The 21,555-nt window shown below is 54.4% G+C and overlaps 1 protein-coding gene across 3 annotated transcripts in view; it reads left to right on the top strand.

Moving 5' to 3' along the window:
• The window catches only part of LINGO1 (leucine rich repeat and Ig domain containing 1), a 195,226-nt gene that overhangs the window by 126,633 nt on the left and 47,038 nt on the right, over window positions 1-21,555 (top strand). Inside the window, exon 4 of one of the 3 annotated variants that reach the window (XM_019805840.2) lies at window positions 4,010-4,095. The exons of 1 other annotated variant lie outside the window; for it this stretch is intronic. The gene's annotated coding sequence lies outside the window, so the exon portion shown is untranslated. Of the gene's footprint in view, window positions 1-4,009; window positions 4,096-21,555 lie in introns of those variants that run through there. One more of the 3 variants, XM_034668008.1, reaches the window with a different exon arrangement.

Below are 21,555 nucleotides of genomic sequence, written 5' to 3'. Positions count from 1 at the left end.
TCGTACACGAGGAACTTCCCAAGTTTGCCCGTACAATAGAAGTCTTTCTAACAGCCTCAGGGAAGCTGTGTGGTACCCAGTTTTTTTTGCAGAAGGGGGTGGAGGGGAGGTGGTATAATCCACTACAGCCAAATCTTAATTCTTGGAAAAAATGAGGAATCACAGGGGCATTTATGGACATTAGGGGCTTTCCCCTCTGGTCGCCTGCCAGAGCCTGCTGTTATCTTGAGGGGCTGCCGCTTCTCCCTGTTCCCTGTGTTGTCCCACAGGAGCGCACGACATTTAAGGTGATAATTGCCAAAGTAAAGTGCCAATAAGTTCAAAATATGAATGTATAATTCAGCTTACAGTTTGCTCTCATTTGTGGCTCCGAGGCCCTGTTGGAGCCCCCCACCTCCCAGTTGTCAATCCAGGGCAGACAAGTAGGGGGCCCCGGGGCCTTTCTAAAGCTGATCCCAGACCTGAGCCATGGGTAAAGCTCTGAGGATGCCCCGGCCTTTGTTCCAAAGTCAATTTCAAGCCCTTGAACGTAGGCCAAGGCCACAGCTGTCATGGAGATGCTACCACTTGCCTCTACTCACGCCTCCCTTCTCCAGGTGGGAATTGTCCTGCCGATGGATCCTGCTACAGAGCCTGAAACTTCCCCCTTTTCCTTGTGTATAGGGAACCCTTGAAATGGGGATTGATATATTTTGTCTCCCACTGAAATCCTAGGTATTTAAGGGCTCCCAAATGGAGCTTGGTTCTCTCACTCAGAAAGTCATCCAAACATGCTCTCAAACCAAATACGGCCAGGTCATGGGCCCCAGTGGCCAATGGGGATGCAGTAGGCAGGCAGGGTTGTGCTGCACTAACAGGTTCTCTGGGAACTCTTGGTGATTTACTACAATGAAGATTCCCGTATGCTTTCTTCCTTTATTTACAGTATGACCTCACCTTATGTGTCCAATGTCAGAAGTAGGGAGGGTGGTGGACTCGGGTCCATACAGTCATGCAGGGACCCAGGCTCACAGAAGCTCCACCATCTTGTAGCTGCCCCATCTGGAACACGTGGTCTCCTTCAGTCACTGTGGCAAAGAAGAGGAAATGGTAGAGTCACACTCTGCTGTTAAATGCCTTGGACCAGTGATAACACACATCACTTTGTTCACAGTCCATTGGCCATAACTTCTCATATAGCCTCAAGTAACTGTAAGGGGGCTTAGGAAAGGAGACATTGTGCTGGGATGGGGAGGGCATGGACGAAATGCACCCAGACATTCAGCGACCAGTAAAATCCTCTGTACAAGGGGTGTTATGGGACTACTCTCACAGCCAGGGTTTCAGAAGAGCCAAGGCCATGACTTGCTGTTCATTGTCTCTGCTTGTGGCGGCTGAGGTTGGGGAAGCTCACAGTGTCTGGGAGGGCCTGATGGGAGAAGCTTTGAGGAAGAGTCTCTACAGATAATTGAGCCCTGTGGCAGGCCCAGGTCCAGGGCCTCCACCCACCAGGCTTGGGTTTGACTCAGCCTCTCCCTGCCGACTCCACTGACTGCTTCCAGTACCAATACCATCCCCAAAAATGAATTTCTCAAGAGGAGAAGCAGGAATGAGAGTGAGGATGAGTTCAGTTTTGGAGGGAGAAAATCCAAGAGGAGACATCCAGAAGCCCCTGTGTCTTAGTCCATTTGGGCTGCTCTAACAAAATGCCACAGACTGGGTGGCTGATAAACAACAGAAGTTTATTTCTCACAGTTCTGGAGGCTGAGAAGTCCAAGATCAAGGTGCTGGCAGATTTGGTGTGTAGTGAGGGCTCACTAGTGGTTCACAGACTGCCATCTTTTCATCATGCCCTCATATGGCACGATGGATGAGGGATCTCTCTGGGGCCTCTTTTGTAAGGGTGTTAATCCCATTCATGAGACTCATGAGACCTTTATGACCTAATACCCTCCCCCAAAGCCTCACCTCCAAATACCATTACTTTGGGCTTCGGTTTCAACATATGAATTTCGGGGCAGAGGGGACACAAACAGTCTCACATTGGGTGTGAGCCCAAGCCCAAGAGCATACCCTCATCGTGAGAGAGAGCGGGAAGATACTGCCTTTCTTCCAGGCTTTCATTCCTTCAGCCAATGTGGCTGCTGTGGGCCATGGGACCTACTGATTACAACTCTGGGGTCTGATTCCAGAACACCTAGGATTGAAGTTTGGCTTGGCCCCTTATCAGCGATGTGACCTTGGGCTAGGTACTTCCCTCTGCTTCAGCTTTCTCCTCTTAAAATGGGGATATTGATGTATCTATCTCTCTCAGGGAATGTGTGAACATTAAATGAGTTAGTATTTATGAAGTACTCAGAACAGTGCTGGGCACATGATAAGTACTCTATAAATGTTAATTATCACCACTGCAGCTGCCACCACCATCATCACCATCATCACCATCACCATCAACACCATCATCATCACCACCATCATCCAGTACCAGATACCGTGCTAGGCGTTGGGGGAGTAGATGTCAAGGTCTCTGCTTTCACATATGATTGGGGATATGGAAAATAAACAGATAAATAATTAAATTATGATGATAATTTCAAATAGAGATAGTACGAAAACAATAAATCAGGTACACGAAAAATTAAAACCAGGGAGCCACCACTGCATGTTGATTACACTGACATCTACAAAATTGGCAATACCAAGTCCAGGTGAGCATACAGAGCAGTTGGAACTCTTGTGTGTTGCTGGTGGGAATGCAAAATGGTGCAGCCACTTTAGAAAACAGTTTGGCAAAAAGCAAACAAACAAAAACAAACAAAAAAACCACAAACCACTTTTGGCAGTTTCTTATAAAGTTAAAAATATGTTTACCATATAACCCAGCAATCCTACCGCTAGGTATTTACCCAAGAGAAGTAACAGCTTACGTTCACGTAAAAACCTGTGTGTGATTATTGATAGTGGCTTTATTCTTAGTCGCCACAACCTGGAAACAGCCCAAATGTCCTTCAGCTAGTAAATAGATGAACAATTGAATACTACTCAGCATTAAAGAAAGAATGAAACTGGGAACAACAAAGAAACAATGAAGGTAAATCGCAAATGCATTATATGCTAAATGAATAAAACCAGACTCAAAAGGCTACATGTAGATGATTTCATTTGTCTGACATTCTGGAAAAGGCAAAACTATAGAGACAGAAAATAGATCAGTGGTTCTTAGGGGCTGGGGTTGGCGGGGAGTTGGCTACAAAGGGACAGCACGTGGAGATTTTTGATAGAATTGCTCTCGGTCTTGATTGTGGTAGTGGTTACACGGCTGTGTGCAACTGTCAAAACTCCTAGAACTGTGCACTAGAAAGGGTGAATTTTACTCTAGGTAAATTATAGCTCAGTTAACCTGCCTGGAAAAAAAGCTGTCTGTGAGATTGTTGAGACAGGGAAACCTGAATGACAGATCAGTCAATCAGGGTTGTGTGACATGGGTAGGGAGGGCCTCCTGCACACGGAGGTCAAGGAGGGCTTTCTGAGGTGCCTTGAGCTGAACCTGGATCAGGAGAAGGAGCCAGGCCTGTGAGGATCAAGAGGAGGTGGGGGCTGGGCAGAGGGAGCAGCAGGGGGCCAGTGTGGCTGGTGCTGAGTGAGGAGGCGGGGGGGGGGGGGGGGGGGGACACCACTGGGGTGCGTATATAGAGGGTGATGGAAACTCTCATGTGGGTCAGGCAGCCCAGGCAGAGAGAGGAGGGGAGGATGGGAAAAAGCAGCTTGTGACCACGTGTAGGAGGAGGACCACGTGATGGAGGGGTGCCCTGAAAATGAGGAGAGGGGTCAGGGAGCCTTCACAGGGAGGAGTGGTCAGCCAGTCAGAAACCCGCAGGCTGGGCCAGGGGACTGGCATGGATGGTGGGGGGTTCCTTCCGGGACCTTGCAGGGGGTGCTGTGGGTGGTGGGGAGGTAGAAGCCAGACATCCTGGGTTGAATAGCAGAAGCCCATCTTAGTTGCTCTAACCTTCCTGCTCTTCCACTGCAGTGCATGCTGGGACCACGACTGACAGGCAGCTGCTCCCCGGGCCCCCAGAGGCTGATCTGTTTGCCTCCCGGCGCCATCTGACCCAGGTAGGGGAAGAGCAAGGGGGCTCCCACTGCCTCTTGCCTCTGCTTTGGGTGGGAGGGATCTGGGAGCCAGGAGGAGGTTGGGCCTCCGTGAATGAGCCCCTGCCAGGGACGATGGTGTGGGACATAGGTGGGGTTTGAAGGCTCTGGCCACAGCGGGGCCCCCTGGGGGGATCTGGGGGCACCGAGAGGCCCAAGGACATATAATTCTGCCAGCCCAGTTGTTCTCTGACATGCTCACTATCTGCGGTCTGTTCAGCACCCTTTCCCTGCGCACACTTGCTATGTACTTGGGCTGTGGTAGCTTCTGCAACTCTGGGGCTCCCTTTGGTGTCACTCTGGCTTTTCTCTGCCAGAGTCGCTGCACAGCCTTATGTGTGTGCTTCCATAAGGGACGGCTCTTACTCTGGAAGGCCCCTGCTCTCTGCAGGCCTCCCCCAGAGCAGACGTGCTCCTCCGGGCGCCAGGAGCAGCCCAGCTCACTTTAAATCCATTCGGCGTTTCTCTGCTGCTCCTGGGCACCCAGGTAGAGGCTTTCTGCTTAGGGCCAAGTGCCCCAAAGGTGGGATTGTGGGCTAGGCTTGCCAGAAAAATTTACAGGATGTCCAGTTAAATTAGAGCTTCAGACAGATAACAAATCATTTTTTAGCATAAGTATATCTCCAATACCGCCTTGGATATACAATTTTTGCTAAGTCTGAATCCCTAGTCCCCCTCTTCTCCTGACAAGTCCTCCCTGCTGGGCCCACCTTGGCGCCCTTAGATCAGCTGCCTCTAGTCCCTATGATGGATGTCCTGGAGCTGGGGGCGGGGGGTAGGCCTGCTCAGGTCACAATCAGTGGACATCTCCTTATCTCCCAGGTCCCAAAGGCCAACACTGGGGCAGAGCCCTGGAGGTTCCCACTGGAGGCTGTTGAGAGTGTTCTTAGGGTCCCTGCCCTCCCCCGTGTGGCTCTCTGACAGCAGAGTCTGGGCTGAGGAGGTCATGGGGTGGGGCCGGATGGACCTCTGTGCCCATGAACAGAGCTGTGAGACAGGCCTGAAACTGTGAAAAGAGCCAAGAATAGAAAATTGTTTCACGAGCTTGGAACCCAGAGTGCTTGGGGTGCGGGGGGTAGGTAGGGGGTAACAGGGATAAGACAGGGCAGACAATGGAGGGCTTGGACTGTCCTATTTCTGCATCTTGCCACACTGGGGGCACAGGGGAAGTGTTTTCATGGCAAGTGGAGTCATTTTTTTCTGACCAGTAAGGTAATGTTCTCTATATGTCCTCTACCTGTCTATCTAATAACCCAAAAGTATTTAAAGCATGCAGTTTGAACACTTCCCATAATCTCTTCCTCCCCAGAACTAAACACTGCTAACTAGTTCAATATATCTCCCTCCAGACTCTTTTTCTGTACACTTAGAAACATATTTTAAAAGCAAAAAACATGGGCTCCTCCTAGTTACAGCGCTCTGTCACGAGCTTTCACCTAACATACTGCATAGATCATTGCAGAGTTCTTCCCTATCCTTTTATGCCCATTGTTTTGGGGGGGGGGTCTTTAAATTATGTGTCAGTAGTCAATCCTATCGGTGGCCATTCAGATTGTTGCGAATGTGTGGCTGTTTCTAAACCTCCCTCGGGGAACCTCCCCACTGCTACCTCTGTGTGCACTTGTGTTACGGGTCCTTCAGGAATGTTTCTGAGAGTGGACCGGCTGGGTCAGAGGGCACACACCTTTCCAGGTGTGGTCTGTACAGCCAGGTCAGCCTCCAGAAGGTTGTGTCGACTTCCCACGCGCAGGAGGCCGCATCCCCTCATCCTTGCCAGCCGTGGGTGTCAGCAGTCACGTACATCTTTGCTGATCTGTTAGGTACAATGGCTTTTCTTCTGCATTTCTTTGATGACGAATGAGGTTGAGCATATCTGTATATGTTTGTTGGTCATTTTCATTTCTTCGCTTGCGAATTGCCTGTTGATGTCACGTCCTCAGCTCATTTGTCTGTTCATCTGTCCATGCATTCAGCAGGCATTTATTGAGCACCTATGATGTGTGGGGCACTGCTTTGGTCAGGGACCCAACAGTGAACGAAACTGACCACAAAGACCTGCTCCCTGGAACTTGGGCTCTAGTGGAGAATTAGCCAACAGAAAGGGAACAATGAATAAAATCGTGTGTGTGTGTGTGTGTGTGTGTGTGTGTGCGCGCGCGTTGAGTGGTAAGTGTGAAGGAGGGAAAAATTAAGCAGGGCAGGGGATGAGAAGTGTTGGGATCTGGTAGTCAGGATGGCCTCACTGGGACATGGTGTTGCAGTAAGCACTGGCTGGAAGCGAGGGAGTGAGGCACGTGCACAGGAGTCTTAGTGTCAAGCGGGCGGGGTCTGCTTGGGGCTCAGTGAGAAGGCCAGAGTGGCTGGGACATGGGGAGTGAGAGAGAGTGGGAGGTATGGCCAGAGAGGGCTCAGGAGCAAATCACAATCACACAGGGCCACATGGGCCACCCTGAAGACTTGGTTTTCACTCAGGATGAAGCAGGGAGCCATGGAAGGTTCTGAGTAGTGACATGATGTGATCTGAATTTCATTTTAACCAGAGCCCCCTGGCTGCTGTGAAGGGGGCCAGGGAAGCAGGGAGATCAGTCAGTAGGCTGTTGTAATGATCCAGGGAAGAGACGGTGGGGGCTTGGAGCAGGGGGGCTTGATGGCGGTGGGGAGAAGTGGGTAGGTTCTGGGTGCGTGCTAATGGTAGAGCCAATAGGACTTGCTGACAGATTGGATGAGGTGGAGTGAGTGTGTGAGACAGAGAGGGAGCCAAGGATGACTGCCTTAGTCATCTCGGGCTGCCATAACCAAACAGCATAGGCTTGAGTGGTTTAAACAACACACATCCTCACACTTCTGGAGACCGGGACATCCAAGATCAAGGTGTTGGCAGACTCAGTTCTGCGAGGACCCTCTGCTTGGCTTGCACACAGCCACCATCTCACCCTGTGCTTCCACGACCTCTAACTTCTTCACCCGCAGAGAGCCCTGGTGTCTCTTCCTCTTCTTAGAAGGACTCTAATCTCATCAAGAGGCCCCACCCTCATGACCTCATCTCATCCTATCACCTCCCAAAGGCCCCACCTCCCAGGACCACATTAGGAGTTAGGGCTTCAGCTGATGAATTTTGAGGGGCACAAACATTCAGTCCATAACAGTGCCTCCAAGGGTTTGGGCCCAAGTAGCTAGAGGGCTGGGGCTGCCAGCAACAGAGATTGGACAGAGAATAAGGAGGAGTGAGTTTGGTGTAGGGAAGGGGGGGCTCACCTGTGGACAGGATTGGCCACATAATGTGTGGGGCCTGGAGCAAAATGAAAACGGGTGGCCCTCTGTTTAAAAAAATTATTAAGAATTGCAAAGTGGTAACAGTAGGGCATTAAACCAAGAGCATGAAACCACACTCAGGGGCCTTGTGTGACTGCCCAGGGGGCACACCAGTGAGCAGGCCCTGGCTGGGGACATGCAAAGTGTGACATGCCCCTAGATGTCCAAGAAGGGTGGAGTTGAGAGCTGGATGTGTGAGGCTGGAGTTCAGGGGATTGGTCTGCACTAGAGACACAAATCTGGGATTATCAGCATAAAAGGAGTATTTCAAGCCTTGAGGTTGGTTGAGAGCATCAAGGTAGTGGCACCAGACTTGGTCCTGGGGCCTCCTTCAGCTAGAAGTTTGGGAGCTGAGGAGGAGCCAAAAAGGTGAGTAAGAAAGAGTGACCAGAGAGGTGGAGGAGAACCAGGCAGGTATGAGGTCCTGGAAGCCAAAGGCAAGACATGCTTCAAGCATGAGGTCGAGTAAAATGCAGAGCGAACATTGATCATGCATTAGCTGCAGGAGATCACAGACGACCTTGGTTTCAGTGATGGGGGGGGCGGATGTGTGAAATGCATCTCACTGACTTGCAGGAACAAATTGATTTATAAGAGGTTAAGGGATTTAACCCTTTATCTGTCATATGTTACAAATCTTTTTTCACAGTTTTGTGGAGGTTTTTGTCATTTAAGTTTATAGAGCTTTTTTTAACCCCTTACATGTTGAAAACTGTCCCGTGGTCAGGTTGGCCACTCTTGACCTTTACAGTTTCTGGCCTTCCCCAACTGCAAAGTATTGAAAATGGTGTCTTACATTGTTTTCTAGTTGTTTATGAGATTTAAAAATATTTAAATCTGTAGTTCATCTGGAATGTTTTTATGTATGTGGTTTGAGGTAGGGATCCAAGTGTTTTTCCCCAAGTGACCAGCCAGTTGCTTTGACACTTCACTGAGTAAGCTTTCCTCCCTGCTCTGCAGCGCCATGGCCATCATTCAATCCCACTGATCTGTGCCTGAGGAGACATTTGGGAAGTGGAGAGAATGGAGGCTTGGTCATTGATGGGGGGTGGAGTGTGGGGAGCAGGAGGGGAAGCTGACATGCTTGCCTTCAGTGAGGGAAGAGGCAAAGGGAAGTTAGGAGGATGGGAGCTCTCAAGTATGGAGGGCCTCCTGTGTGCCCTCACAGTTCTGCAAGGGTGGTATTCTGTATACCCATTTGCAGATGAGGAAACTGAGGCTCTGTGAGCGTTCATCAAATGTCCAATGGCATCAACTCTTAGGAGGTGGAGCTGAGACTGGGAGGCAGCTTTCTGCAACCACGCCTGTGTTCTGTCCACCCAGGTGAAGGGAGAGGCAAAGGGGAGCGGTTTCCAGGAAGGCTGGAAGGGCTCCAGGCACAAAATACACCCCCCACCCCACTCTGCTTCCCTGTCTGCCATTTGGCTGGGTCTTGAAGGTTTTCCCATTTTGAAGAGGAACCTGTTAAAACCAGAACACTCCTGGCAGGGAATCACACAAGTTAAGTTTACAGCTAACATCTTAATTATCAGTTAACACCTCTGCAGGGATTAGCTGACAGCCAGCTGAGGACACTGAATGGGGGCCGGTGTGATGTGTATCTGGGCTGGGAAAGGCCAGGAAGGGGAGGGGTGATAGAGGAGGAGGCATGTACCCAGCAATTCACAGCTTTCTTCTGGGCCCTTGGGTGCTGGATCCAGGTGGTGGTGGAGGGGGCAGGGGAGTGGCAGCTACTCTGTGAAGCCTGGGGCTAGGGCTCATAGAGTAGCTGACATCTATTAGACACTTGCTGTGTCCTGGTATCAGAGGATTGTCACATTCTCAGTCTTGGCCTTGAGAACGTCAGGAAATCAGCCACCCATTAGCTACCTTGGGCACCAGTTGCCAGCAGTCACTCAGATCTGGGACTTGCCTCTGACACCCATAGACCAAATCTGTCACCTAGCCCTGAGAAGTAGTCATAGGAGAGAGGCTGAGGTGTCTGGAACCTCTTCTAGTTCTTTGAGGGCCAGTCACTCTGCTAGGGTCAGGGCTAGGTGTGAGCAGGGTCAGGGCTCAGTGTGTGACCAGGGTCAGGGCTCGATGTGTGACAATGGTCAGTGCTCAGGGGGTGAGCAAGGTCAGGTCTTAGTGAGTAACCAGGGTCAGGACTCAGTGTGTGAGCAGGGTCAGCACTCAGTGTGTGGCCAGTGTTGGAGCTCACTGTGTGATCCGGGTCAGGACTCAGTGTGTGACCAAGGTCGGGGTACAGTGAGTGACCAGGATTAGGGCTCAGTGTGAGAGCAGGGTCAGGACTCAGTGTGTGACCAGGATTAGGGCTCAGTGTGAGAGCAGGATCAGGACTCAGTGTGAGGCCCCGGATAGTAGCTGACAGCCTCCCAGTCCATTGGTACAGGACGGCAGGGGGTAAAGAAGGATGTGACTGATTGTCTAAAGTTGGCCTTTCTCTCCCAGAAGGGCTTCCTTCCCCCTTTACCTCACTCTGCTCAGGGGGACCGATCTGTGTCCATGTGCTTAAACGTGACTGGCCACCCAATTGTTTCATCACCGTGTGGACTCTGACTGCCTTGTTGGGATCCTGGCGCTGAGACCAGCTTCTCCCTCATCTCCCCTCTTCCTCCCTGTCCTTTCCCTCCTCTCCTCTCCCCTGCTGTCCTCCCCTGGTCTTGCACCCCATTGCTGGCAGTCAGATCCCGAGACTCCCAGACACCTTTCCAGCTCGAAGCTGGCCCAGGTCCCAGGTAACCTGTGTCAGGTACACCTCCAGCTCTTCCCTCCTCTCCGGCACATTCTCTGTACCCAGTGGTGCCGCAAGGGCTTGGCTGGGAAGGGAGCCCCTTGGGAGGAGTGCAGGTAGTGATGAAGTCAGACTTCCAGGAGGGGAGGAACCCCTGAGCTCGGTGCCTTGTTGCAGGCCTGAGAGCGTCTCCAGGCAGGGCACCGCCGGAGCAAAGGCTGGGGGTCTCCACAGGTGCTGGGGTGGGGCCTGTGTAAATTGGGGGGCAGCTGAGAAGTGTGAAGGGTCAGACAGAGGAGGCTCCATGGCCACTTAGAGACTTCAGAACTTATTCCCAAGGCTGGCAGTTTCCTGTTTTCCTTTGTGGCAATTCAAACCTGCCATACAGAAGCCTAGAGTGGAAAACAGACTTAGCGGTTCGTTTCGCAAATGTTTACTGGGCATCTAGTCTTCTAGCCCCAGAGATACCGCTGTGAACCAAATAGGAAACAGTTCCCTGCCCTCGGGGAGCTGACAGCTATAGGGCGGCTGTGGCCGAAGGAAGCCTTACCCTACTGCCCATTCCCCGGAGCAGCTGCACAAACACAGGGGCTCCCGGGGCAGGTTCTAGAAATCTGCTGTCCTTAAGAGGCCTGAAGGAGATGCTGCAAGAGAAAATTTCTTTCTGCTGATGGAAGGTTCTGGGAGGGAGGATGGCTGAATCAAAGAGGAGTTGAGTGGGAGAAGAGAGAGAAGGACCTCTCAGGAAAGGAGACCCCCGCCCCCTGTGGCTCACCCAGTAGGACAGAGAAAGGGGATGAGGCCCACCCAAGTACGGTGGCCAGTTGTCCTGTTTTGTCCCGCTTTTAGCACATGTCAGTCCCAGAATGGTCGGTCCTACCACCTGAGGGCCACTCTGTGCCTGAAGGTCAGCCTCTGCCCCTGGCCAGCCCAGAGCGTCCAGTCAAGTTGTGCTGGGCATCTGAGAAACCGGCTGTCGGGTCATGGCGCAGGCCATGCCTAAGGATTATGGGAAGCAATGTGGGCTGGCTGGGGCTGCTGATGAAGGAGGGAGGAGAGGGGCCTCACTGCTGTGGCTGAATGGCCTTCGGGGCCCCAAAGAGGACTGAGGCCAGATGGAGCAGGTGGACTCGGTTCTGAGGCCCGGGGATCAGGGGGCCTTGAGGCAGGAAGCAGCAGCAGAGGCGCCTGCCCTGTTCGTCCGCTTTCTGTGCCCACGAGGGGCTGGCCACCGGCTGCCCTGGGTCGTGCAGGAGGCCTGGCTTCTCTGCCTGGTTCTGCCTCTAGCTGGTTGTGTGACGTTAGGACAGGCGGCCCTGAAACTGGACCTCAGTGGCTCTACCTGAGACACGGCTATGACTCTGGGCCAGAGCCCCCCGAGGCAGGTTTGGACAGCACAGAACGCGGCCTGGGTTAATGGGCTACTTTGGTCCCAGTTGTGGCTCAAGGGCCTGCCCTTGGGTGCCGGCTCTGGGGACCACAGAGGGCCCTTGGGTAGGGCCAGCTCTCCATTCTTGTGGGAGACACCGATGTGTGAACTAGAGGAGAAAAATTGGAGGCTCCAACCTTGTTCCATTTCAAACAATTTGGTTTTTTTAAATTGGGATATAATTCACATCCCATAAAGCTCACCATTTTAAAGTGTACAGTTCAGTCTTTTTTTAGTATATTCACAAGAGTGTACAACAATCACTGTTCTAATTTCAGTGCCTTTCCATCACCCTGAAAGGGAACCCTGTACCCATTAGTGGTTACTCCCCCTCTTTCAGTCCCCCAGGCCCTGGCAACCACTCATCTACTTTCCTCTCTTGGGACTCTCCTAGTCTGGACATTTCATACCGATGGAATCATACACCATGTCGCCTGTGGGGTCTGACTGCTTTCCCTTAAGATAGTGTTTTCCAAGTTCATCCATGTAGTAACATGTATCAGTATTCCTTTTTATGGCCCAGTAATGTTCCTTGTTACAGATACACCATGTTTTGTTTATGCGTTCATTCACGGACATTAGGGTTATTTCCTCTTTTTTGGCAATTATGAATGATGCCGCTAGGAGCGTTTGTGTCCCTGTCCTTGTGGGAATATGTTTTCTGTTCTCTCGCATCTACCTTGGGGCTGGGATTGCTGGGCCCTGAGGTGACTCGGCGTCTCTGCCTCAGAGCCGGTGCTCTCTACTCTCAGGTCCCTCGCCTCCCGATGGCATCACAGTGCCCCTTCACTCTCTGTCGTCTGCTCTCTGGCCCTGTAGGTGTCTAAGTTTTCAGCTTTTGATTACAGAACGGTGATGCGGGAAATGTGGGGGGCTGTAGGAGACAGGGAAAGCTCCTGACCCAGAGAGGGGTCCTGGAGGGCTTCCTGGAGAAGATACCAACTTAGGCCCAGTGGACATTTTCTAGGGCAAAAAAGAGTGAGGAAGAGTCCTCCTGGAGGGAAACAAAAGGAGGAAGGTGTGAAATGCCCCCTTTCCCCATCCTGGTGGGCAAACACTGGGAGGCAAAGGGGGTTCAAGAGTCCAGCTGAGATGCCCTCTCTCCCTTCCTCTGGTGCTTACCTTCTCTCCGTCTTCTATCTTGGTCTTCTCTGCTGTTTGTTCAGGGAATTGTAAGCAGCTTGAGAGAAGGGGAAGATTAGGGACTGAGAGGCCATCGGCCCCTGCAGAGAGAGCCTGAGCGGGGTAGGCAAAATGATGGGAGACTTAAGCGCTTCCTTAGCTGGGGCCAGAGTCTGAGGACCTAGGGCAGAGGTGACCGTGGACCAGGACACCTCATGTCCCAGAATGGCATCTGCTTGTCCCTTCCTCAGGGGCAGGTGAGAGGTGGGATGGGCCCTGCCAGGCTAGATGAGGCCCAGGGCAGGGGCGGAGTAAGAGGTCTCGACCCAGAGCTGCACGTGCACCCTCCCAGGTTTCTGCTCTGCTAGCTAATGGGTAATTAGACTCTGACATGCACGGAGGCGAAGAAGGGATTTTCTGTGAAGCAAAATCTCCCGTGAAATATTCAGGCCACGCTGGGCTTCACTTGCCAGCTGCCTCATCGCTGCAGCTTGGCTTGGCCACAGCATGAGAGGTCACATGTGCTTGGGAAGCCACATGGGGCTTTTTATTTCCTTTTCAACGGGGAGAGGTTTGCACGGGCTAGGAAGGACCCAGGCTTTGGGCCTGAGACGCTGCCTGTGTGCATGCGCCGCCCTGCGCGTGCTTCCTGTTTCTAGCCTGTGGTTTATGAACTCGGCCACACGTGTGTGTTCTGGGCGTGCATGTGTCTGTGTGCGGACACACTCTGGCATGGACAGTGCAGCTCGCCAGCTCCCTGGGTTGCCTCTGAAGGTGCTTCTCCACTCTGCCCAGGTCTCTGATTCTCGGGCTGGGAGGGTGCGTGTGACGCCTGGGGGGGGGGAGGGAAGGGCCGCCGTAATGTTCCGTTCTGCCCGAGCCTGGCATGGATGGCACACAAACAGGGTTTTGACAGCCTTGAAGCCTTCACAGGCTCAGGGGCTCAGGGACACCAGATGGCAGCCAGCCCGCTGTACGTGTGAGTCAGGCTTTGCCTCTCTTCTGACTTAGTGTGTGTTCGGTTTCCACCCAGTTTTGAGTGCTTGATGTGGGGCTGGGAGGGTGGGAAGGACGTTTGCTTCTGAGAGTTCATTGAGCTGGGACATGTCTGTCCCTTTGTCAGTGGCCCCCCCCCAAGCCCCTCAGCTATCCCACCGGTCTCGTCCAGTCCATAAAATCTTGTATTCGCACGAAGGGTCTGAGGGTCGTCCTACTAAATCTTGCTTTTGCAAGTACGTTCTCTCTTCCACCTTGCACAAGATAGGTGGGACTGGAATTATCATACTCATTTGGCAGATGAGGAAACTGAGGTCCAGAGAGGCAAAGAGACACGCTGAAGTCACTTGGTGAACGAGGGCTTCGAACAAGAGCAGCAGCTCCTCCTCCTCGCACGTGGACCTTCAGCCGTCAGCCCCAGCCTGTGGCCCTTGGCGGAGGGGAGCCTGCCCAGAGGAAACAGGGCCTAGTTTCATGAATGAATCCAGCTGGAGGGTGCTTCCTTCTCCGCAGGAGAGGTGGCGCCGGGGCTCTTGCCCTCTACATCCACAGCAGGGCTGCAGGAGGCAATAATATTGATGTCCATCATTGATATTTCCATATTGTGGCTGTAATTAGCAATTCCTCCACGGCTGAGGCCCGATCTGGCGGACAAGTGGAAGAGCTCCGGCTTATTAATGTCAGCCTGTTAATGTCACACTGACAAGGCTGATGGGGGACTGGCCTTAGGTAGGGAGGAGGAGAGGTGAAGGGCTGAGCAGAAGGTCGGCAGCTCTCCCTTTCTGCCCTGGGGACTCGCTGTCCTTGAGCACGCCCTCTAGAGCTGCCCTATCCCATTCATCCCCCGGGAGCTCACTTCCTAGGCTGGCTCCTTCGCTCCATGGCCCCTCACCCCTCACTGTTCTGCTAGGATGGCTTCCATTAAAGAGCGCCCTCCAGAGCCCGAGGGAGAGCCCACAGGCATCAGCCCAGAGGCCTCCCACGTCCTGGGGAGGCGCTGCGGGAGCCTTCCCAGGGAGCCAGAGGTAGGAGAGCAGTTCCTCAGCCCTCTGCCCTTCGCCGGCTGGGAGAATCCCCCCCAGCCCTGCCACAGTCAGATTTGCATACCCCCAAAGGTGCCAGCCTCCACAGCAAGGCAAGCACAGCCCCTCCCTGCAGATCGCTGCACATGTCCCCTCATCCGTGCGCCATTTCCAAACAGGAGGGCCGAGCTGAGCACGCCTAGACGCCTAGAAGTCTCCTCATCCACCACTTCAGACTCCACTCTCTCCTCCCCTCCAGGGACTTCTTCCCCCAGTGTCCCACCACCTACACCTCTTTAGATCCTTTGGTTCCTGGAGCAGAGGAAGCTATGCCAGCCATCATCCAGGGAGAAGTTACTCAGACCTTGACATCGCCCCAGCGCCCTAGCTACCAGCCTGCCTGTTGGCTGCGTGCCCAGGTAGGGCTGCTCTGCATAACGCTAGAACAAGCTCTAGTGGCCACTCTTGTTTCTGGCCTGTGTATCCTGTGGTGGGTTCTGTTAAAAGCTTCTTACAAGAATCCGATCCTCAAAACAACCCTACGGGACAAATACACTTATCATCCCTATTTTACAGATGAGGAAAACTGAGGTGCAAGGACATTGAGCGCGCCCAAGCCCTCTTGCTGAGCCGCCCCTCCTGGCCTCCAGCTATAGCCCATCAGGTCATTTCCTCCACCTGCCTGTCTCCTCCCTGGGCTCCCCAGGACAGGCAGGGGTCATGTCTTCCTTGGTGTCCCCCCAGCACCGCCCCGCCCAGTGCGGGCCCACAGCAGCAGCATAACCGGCAAGTGACGGTCGTGGTGGTGACAGCACAGTCCTCTGAGCACCGCATTCAGCAGATGGTCCCCCTTCATGGTTCTCTGGAGGGCGCCTGCTGCCCGGGGAGCTCTGCGCACTCCCTGCGGACAGGGGTCTCGCACGCTGTATGCCCCGCCCGCGGCGCTTTCCACATGAGGCCCCAGCATCTGATGGCAAGGCTCCCTAATGCAGAGACAGGCAGCCCTGCCTGCCGAGCTGCATCCCCCGCCCCCTGCCAAGAGACCTTGGAAGGTGTGTCTCAGCTCATTTTGGGACTCGGCAAGGATGCCCACACATTCACATCATTTATTCTTTTGTTTGACAAAAGCTGGGTGGCCGCTCTGTGCTTAGGCGCCAGGCCCTACGGAGGGAGGGTCTTCAGCAGGCTGAGAGGACCGGTCCCAGCCCTGCCCTGGGGGCACCGGCCTGGGTGGGGCAAAAGCAGAACCTGACCGGACCAGTGCAGGTTAAAACTTGCCCAAGGGAGGTGATACCCTCATCGTGTGGGGTGGGCAGGGCGCAGGAGGAAGGCAACCAGGAGAAGGTGGTACTTTGAAGCTGAGGAAGAGGGAAGGGCACCACAGGCAAAGGGAACAGCCTGTGCAAAGTATTGAGTCTGAGAAAGCAGGTTGCACTCAGAAAGAGGCAAGTTAAATTACAAAATACGCAGGTGAGTGGGCCTGCTTGAGGGGCAGGGCTGGCTGTGGGAACCATTAGGAGGATAGGTACACCCGCACCCCCTGCAGGTGCTTGGGATCCCTGGAGGGGCCTGCGAGGACAGTCCCTAAAGGCCAGGGTTCTGCAAGTGGTCACAGGCCCAAGACATGTTGCAGGGAAGTTCAGCACTTCTCCTTTCCTGCCCAGTGTGGGGTGACATGTGCTAGGCCAGTGTCCAGGGGGTGGGGGGTGCCGTTCCCCAGCATGGTGTCTGAGCCAGCCAGGGAGGGGCCGTGTGAGGACCAAGGGTCCCCTGACCACATGTCCTGGCCAGCTGCCTTGGGCTCAGGAACCAGATGAACCCGGACCAGGGCTGCAGTCCTCTGAGCCTCACCTCCAGCAGTCAGCGCTCCCAGCCCTCAGTGCAGCCGCTCTAACAGGGCCGCCTCAGTGGAGGAGGGACTCTGAGACCCCACAGTGGCGGGGCCCCACCCAGGCTCACACACAAGCACTGGATAAGGTAGGGTACCTCCCACCCTTCAGAAGGATGTTGGGGTCCTTGGCAAGGACGAGACCCTTTGCTCTCGAGGTCTAGAGCCAGGCTGCCACCAGGTGGGGCGTAGAGGAGGCGTGGCTGGACAGGAGGTGATGCAGGGATTAGGGAGGGCAGAGGTCAGACAAGGAGCCCGGATGGCTGGCCAAGGAGGAGGCTTCCCTCTGGAGGCTGACCGCCAGGAGGTTTTCCAGGATTTGACTTGAGCACCTAGTGGCCAGGCTCTGGGGAGAATTTCTCTCACCTGCCTCAGGGGACCCAGAGTAGCCCATGAAGGAGTCAGGCATCGCCTAGCCCAGGTTCACACACGTACAAGCATGTACACGCATGTGTCCACCTGTGCGTGCTCAGGCTCTTGCATGTACAGGCATGCTTCTGTCTACACGCAGGGCTGTGTGTGTGTCACACGGCTGTGTGTCCACATGAACGAAGGACGGTGTCCCTGGGAGTACAAGGCCGCATCTGTATGTGTGCATGAGAGCCCCTGGCCACAGCCAGCAGCCCCATAGGACACGCCCTTTTCTTCCCCCTGGAGCTGGAAAGCTCCTGAAGCTGCTGCTGCCAGGCCTGAGCCTGGCTCTGCTCTGCCTGTCACTCCCAAGGCCCGCCCCTGAGTCCTGAGGTCTGGCCTCCTGGAGACAGGCCTTGTGGGTGGAGGTGGGCATCAAGGGGACAGCTGTGGCTGAGAGGGGCTGTCCATCTCTTTTTCGTGTTCCCTGCCCATCTCTAAGTGCCTGCCATGGGATCCTGACAGGGAGGCTTCCCCTCCCCCCGCCACTTATATAGCCCCCTTGATGGGGAGCTCAGCGCCTCCCAGAACAGCAGCAAGGGGCCCAGAAAGGAGAGGTGAGGAGAGTCAGAGGGTAGGGGTCGTGGCTCAGCAGGGGCTCTGGCTCCTGGCAGCAAGGGCAGGCCTGAGAATTCAGGGCCTTCTACCTTGTTGTCAAGAGCATACTTCAGCTATTAGTGACAGCAGCAAGGGATTTGGGGAGGATTTCTCTCTCATTTCCCAGAGCTTTCAGCAAGCCTCCTCCCTTCCCACCCTTCCGCCTGCCAGGGCTGAGAATACACACACACACATGCACACACGCACGCACACACACGCTCGGTGTTCCTGTGTGGCTGAGAGAGGGAGAGAAATCTGGGTCAGTCTCCCAGAGAAAGCTCCATGGCGTCTCCCTGCCTTCCCCAGCAAATGCTCAGTGTTGCAGACTGCCCCTAGCCTACCAGAGATGCCCTGCAGAGGGACCCCGGGCTTGCCCTTCCTGGGTCCTCCCTGGGCCTCCCTGTCCAGGTGACCTCACCCTGTGGCCTGGGTGTCTCCTGCTGCCAGGACTACAGGTCCTTTCCACCATGCTCTGCTGATTGCCGTGCTGACGGTGACAGAGGCTTTCTCATCCCCTACTGGACCCTCCAGCTTCAGCCCCTGAGGTTTGGTGGGGGGAGGTGTGGTTTGGGGCAGACCGTCTCTGGAGCTGGGGGCCATGTAATAGGAACCCCGTGCACAGAATGTCGGAACCAGAAGAGGGATCCCTAGTGGCGGAATTTCAAGCAGTATGGCCAGGGCCAGGGTCCGGGTAGGGTGCCTCAGGAGGGGTTTTCTGAGAGAAGGTGGACAGAGGAATAGCTAAAGATATCACTGCTGTTTTAGGACCGAGCTTGGCGTGGGGCCTTAGCTAAGGCCCGAGGGGTTAAGTGGGTGCCTGAGACAGGCCCAAAGTCCATAGGGAGGCCCCGCCACAGCCAGTAACTTCAGAGAGACATTCACCAGACTGGGCGGTGGGCGGTGGAGGGAGGTGGTGGGCTTTCCTGTTTCTCTGGGGAAAACAGATCATGGGGAATTGTCATGCTTTAAGTCACCTGAGGACACTGGCAGCCTCCCCACCCCCACCCCTGGGAGACACCAAAGCTACTTCCTTCTCACTGCCCCCCACCCCAGCACAAAGTTCTCAGGTGACCTAGCAGATCTCTGTGTCCTTCTACAGGGTGACCATGGGGTCCTCAGTGCCGACCTCTCAGTGTCAGTCAAATGAAGGGATAGAGAATTGATTTGGTTTAAGCTAGATATAAGGAAGGACTTCCTGATGCCACTGGGGCAACCTTAGCCTCCAGCTTGGTGCTAATGGAGATGGGACAGATCCTCAGAAGGGCTGTCAGGTGGAGGGAGATGACCCCAGGCCTCCCGGCTTCCTCTAGAGGCCAGTCCCTGCTGCCTGCAGGGCTCCAGTGTGTTCCAGAACCTCCGGGCCCGGAGTCTGCTGGGACCGCCCATTTTATTTTGGAGCATAGGCGGTGTGTGCCCCTTGGGGGGTTAGCTGTTGAAATACTGGAGTCACTCGCATGTGTGTTGACACCCACGTGTGCTGTGTACGTATGTGCGTGTGGTAGGTGAAGGCACGCGCACAGGACAGCTCAAGAGGCACCTCACAGACTTAAAAACTCTTTCAGAGTATGGGACCAGAGATCGGCCAACGCTAGAAGGGGCTCAAGGGATTGCGTTTTAGGCCACGGAGAGGGTGGCTCGCCTCCCCTTACTCACCAGCACTATGGAGTGGTGACTCCCAGGCCGGGGCATTCAGGGAAACACTGGGGAGGGGAGCTGCTCCCTGCCTTTGACGCCTGGCAGTGAGGAGGTGAGGAGGGGCAGGGAAGGCGTTGAAGAGAGGGTGAAGAGCGTTGGTGTTCCAGAGGTAGAGGTCAGGGCAAGGTCATGTCCTCCTAAGATGGGAAGTCCTTGAGAACTTCTGGAAAGGAGTTTCCCGTTCCCCTGTCCCCAGGGGCCCCTGCCAGCCTCATCCCTTTTCCCTTCTGGCCATACCTAGGCTCATCCTCCCTTGGCCCCTGGAATGCCAGCCAGGCCAGGCTGCAGCCCTGTGCTCAGGGGCCCCAGGCAAGCCCGACTCCTTTCAGGGGCGTCCGAGCTGCCAGCACATCACCCCTCTGCTGGCCTGACTGACTCAGGGCGTTCGTGGAGCTCCGGGACTCCCAGGGCCAGGGGCGCAGACATCTGTGCGTCCTCCCTGATCAATAGGTTAGGAACTGGAAAAGGTGTAATTCAAGCTGTCAGCCTGGTTATCAGTTACTGTGCCAGAAGTGGTTCCTGTCTGAGCCCCCGCCTCCTCTTGGCTCCATTTGGAGGGTCACGCAGGATTCTGAACTGGAAAGAGAGCAGGGCAGGGTGCAGTGTGGGCAGTGTCCTGGGCAGGGATGGCCATGAAGATTGCGGCAGAATCTGAGATAATGTCTCCCCGGCATTGGCCCTTGGAGGACCTGTAAGACCCTCTGGTTCATCACAGCTGTTGTGCAGGCAGGGAAACCAAGGCCCAGTGAATGTAGAGGGCTGGCCTCTGCCTTTGTGTGGTGAGGGCCAACTGCCCCAGCTTGCTGGGTCCCTCCGGGATGGGCAGATGGGACAAAGGAGCAGAGGCTGGGAAAGTCAGGAAAAGAGGATGCAGGGTCTAGGCTGGTGTGAGGCACATGAGCAGCTGTTCACCCAGCAAATGTTGCCTAAGCTGCTGGTCAGACAAGGGCTTGTCCCAGCCCTGCGCTCAGCCGTGGTGGCCTCGCTGAGGATGCGCAGCGGCGTGCACTGGGTCCCATTCGGAGTCTCACATGGCCTGGGAAGGGAGGTGCTGTTATCCCCATTTCACAGGTACACACTCTGAGGCCCGAAGCGAGGCCTTCCTGGGGCACATGGATAGGGAGGGACAGTGCCTGCCCAAAGGGGACACAGACCTGCTCCTGACGAGGAGGTCTTCCACAGCTGAACACTCTCAGCAAGGCTTTGCTCACTGCCTTAAGGCAGAGCTGGGGCGAGCTCCTCTGGGAGGGATAGACACTTGTCTTTAGGACTCCAGACTTCCAGTTTGTTCCCTGTGCTCACCAAGAATTTCTTCTGTGTGACCACAGTCCTCGTGCTTTAAATTGATCCACCACTCTTGTGGTATCTTGTCAATCCCAAGGCCCCACCGACCTCTCCTCTGTTCCGCTGGTGGGTCTGGGGGCTTGGGCACTGGGCCCCGCAGCCTGGCCAGCTCCTAGGGTGCGGAGGGTAAAGCTGACCCACAGCAGCCTTCCCGTGCCGGCCAATTTGAGAATCATCTCACCTTTGCCTAGCATTGCCATCCTCGTCACAGCCTCTGCCCGTCTCATTTCTGCTAAACTCATCTGCCATCTGAAGGGCTTCATTTTCCACTGTTTGCCCATAATCACTCCCCAGGCCCATTGCTATCTCCCCAGTGTCTCCCCGCAGGCCCAGTGCAGCAGTGAGCAGGCAGCTAGGCTCAGGTACAGCTCAGATCCCTTCCTTACTCCCTCCTGCCTGTCTTGGGAAGGGGTCTGTGCTCCAAGTAGGTGTCGCATCCCCGCCTCTGTGGATTTCCCTGTTCCCAAACCAGACATGTGGCTTGGTTGAGAACCAGGGGCAGACTCTGAAGCCCTTGAAGACTTTTCTCCACTCTCTCCACCTTATCCACCCAGGCTAGGAAGACCTAGGGTTCATCCTGAAATCTGATGCTAAGTGGCCCAGACGTTGCTTATTATGCTTCACCACCACCCCCACACACAATAAGTTCCAAATTTGTCCTCATCCAGAGAGAAGCTGACCTTGGATTAGGGAAGCAGGGTAGCAAGGTGGTTTTTTAACTAATTCATACTAAGGTGGGAGTGACTGATAGCAATTTATCCTACCTGTGGTATTTGGATTTGGGCAGAGGAGCATTGTGTCAGGTACTATTGTTAACACTGTACATGTATTAAATCATTTAATTGATCCACTAACCCAGATGAATTTCTAA

Source organism: Ailuropoda melanoleuca, chromosome 9, assembly GCF_002007445.2.
Source record: "Ailuropoda melanoleuca isolate Jingjing chromosome 9, ASM200744v2, whole genome shotgun sequence".
NCBI classification, from domain to species: Eukaryota; Metazoa; Chordata; class Mammalia; order Carnivora; family Ursidae; genus Ailuropoda; species Ailuropoda melanoleuca.
The sequence above is the reverse complement of the archived record's forward strand: the minus strand, read 5'-3'. Positions and strand labels throughout refer to the sequence as shown.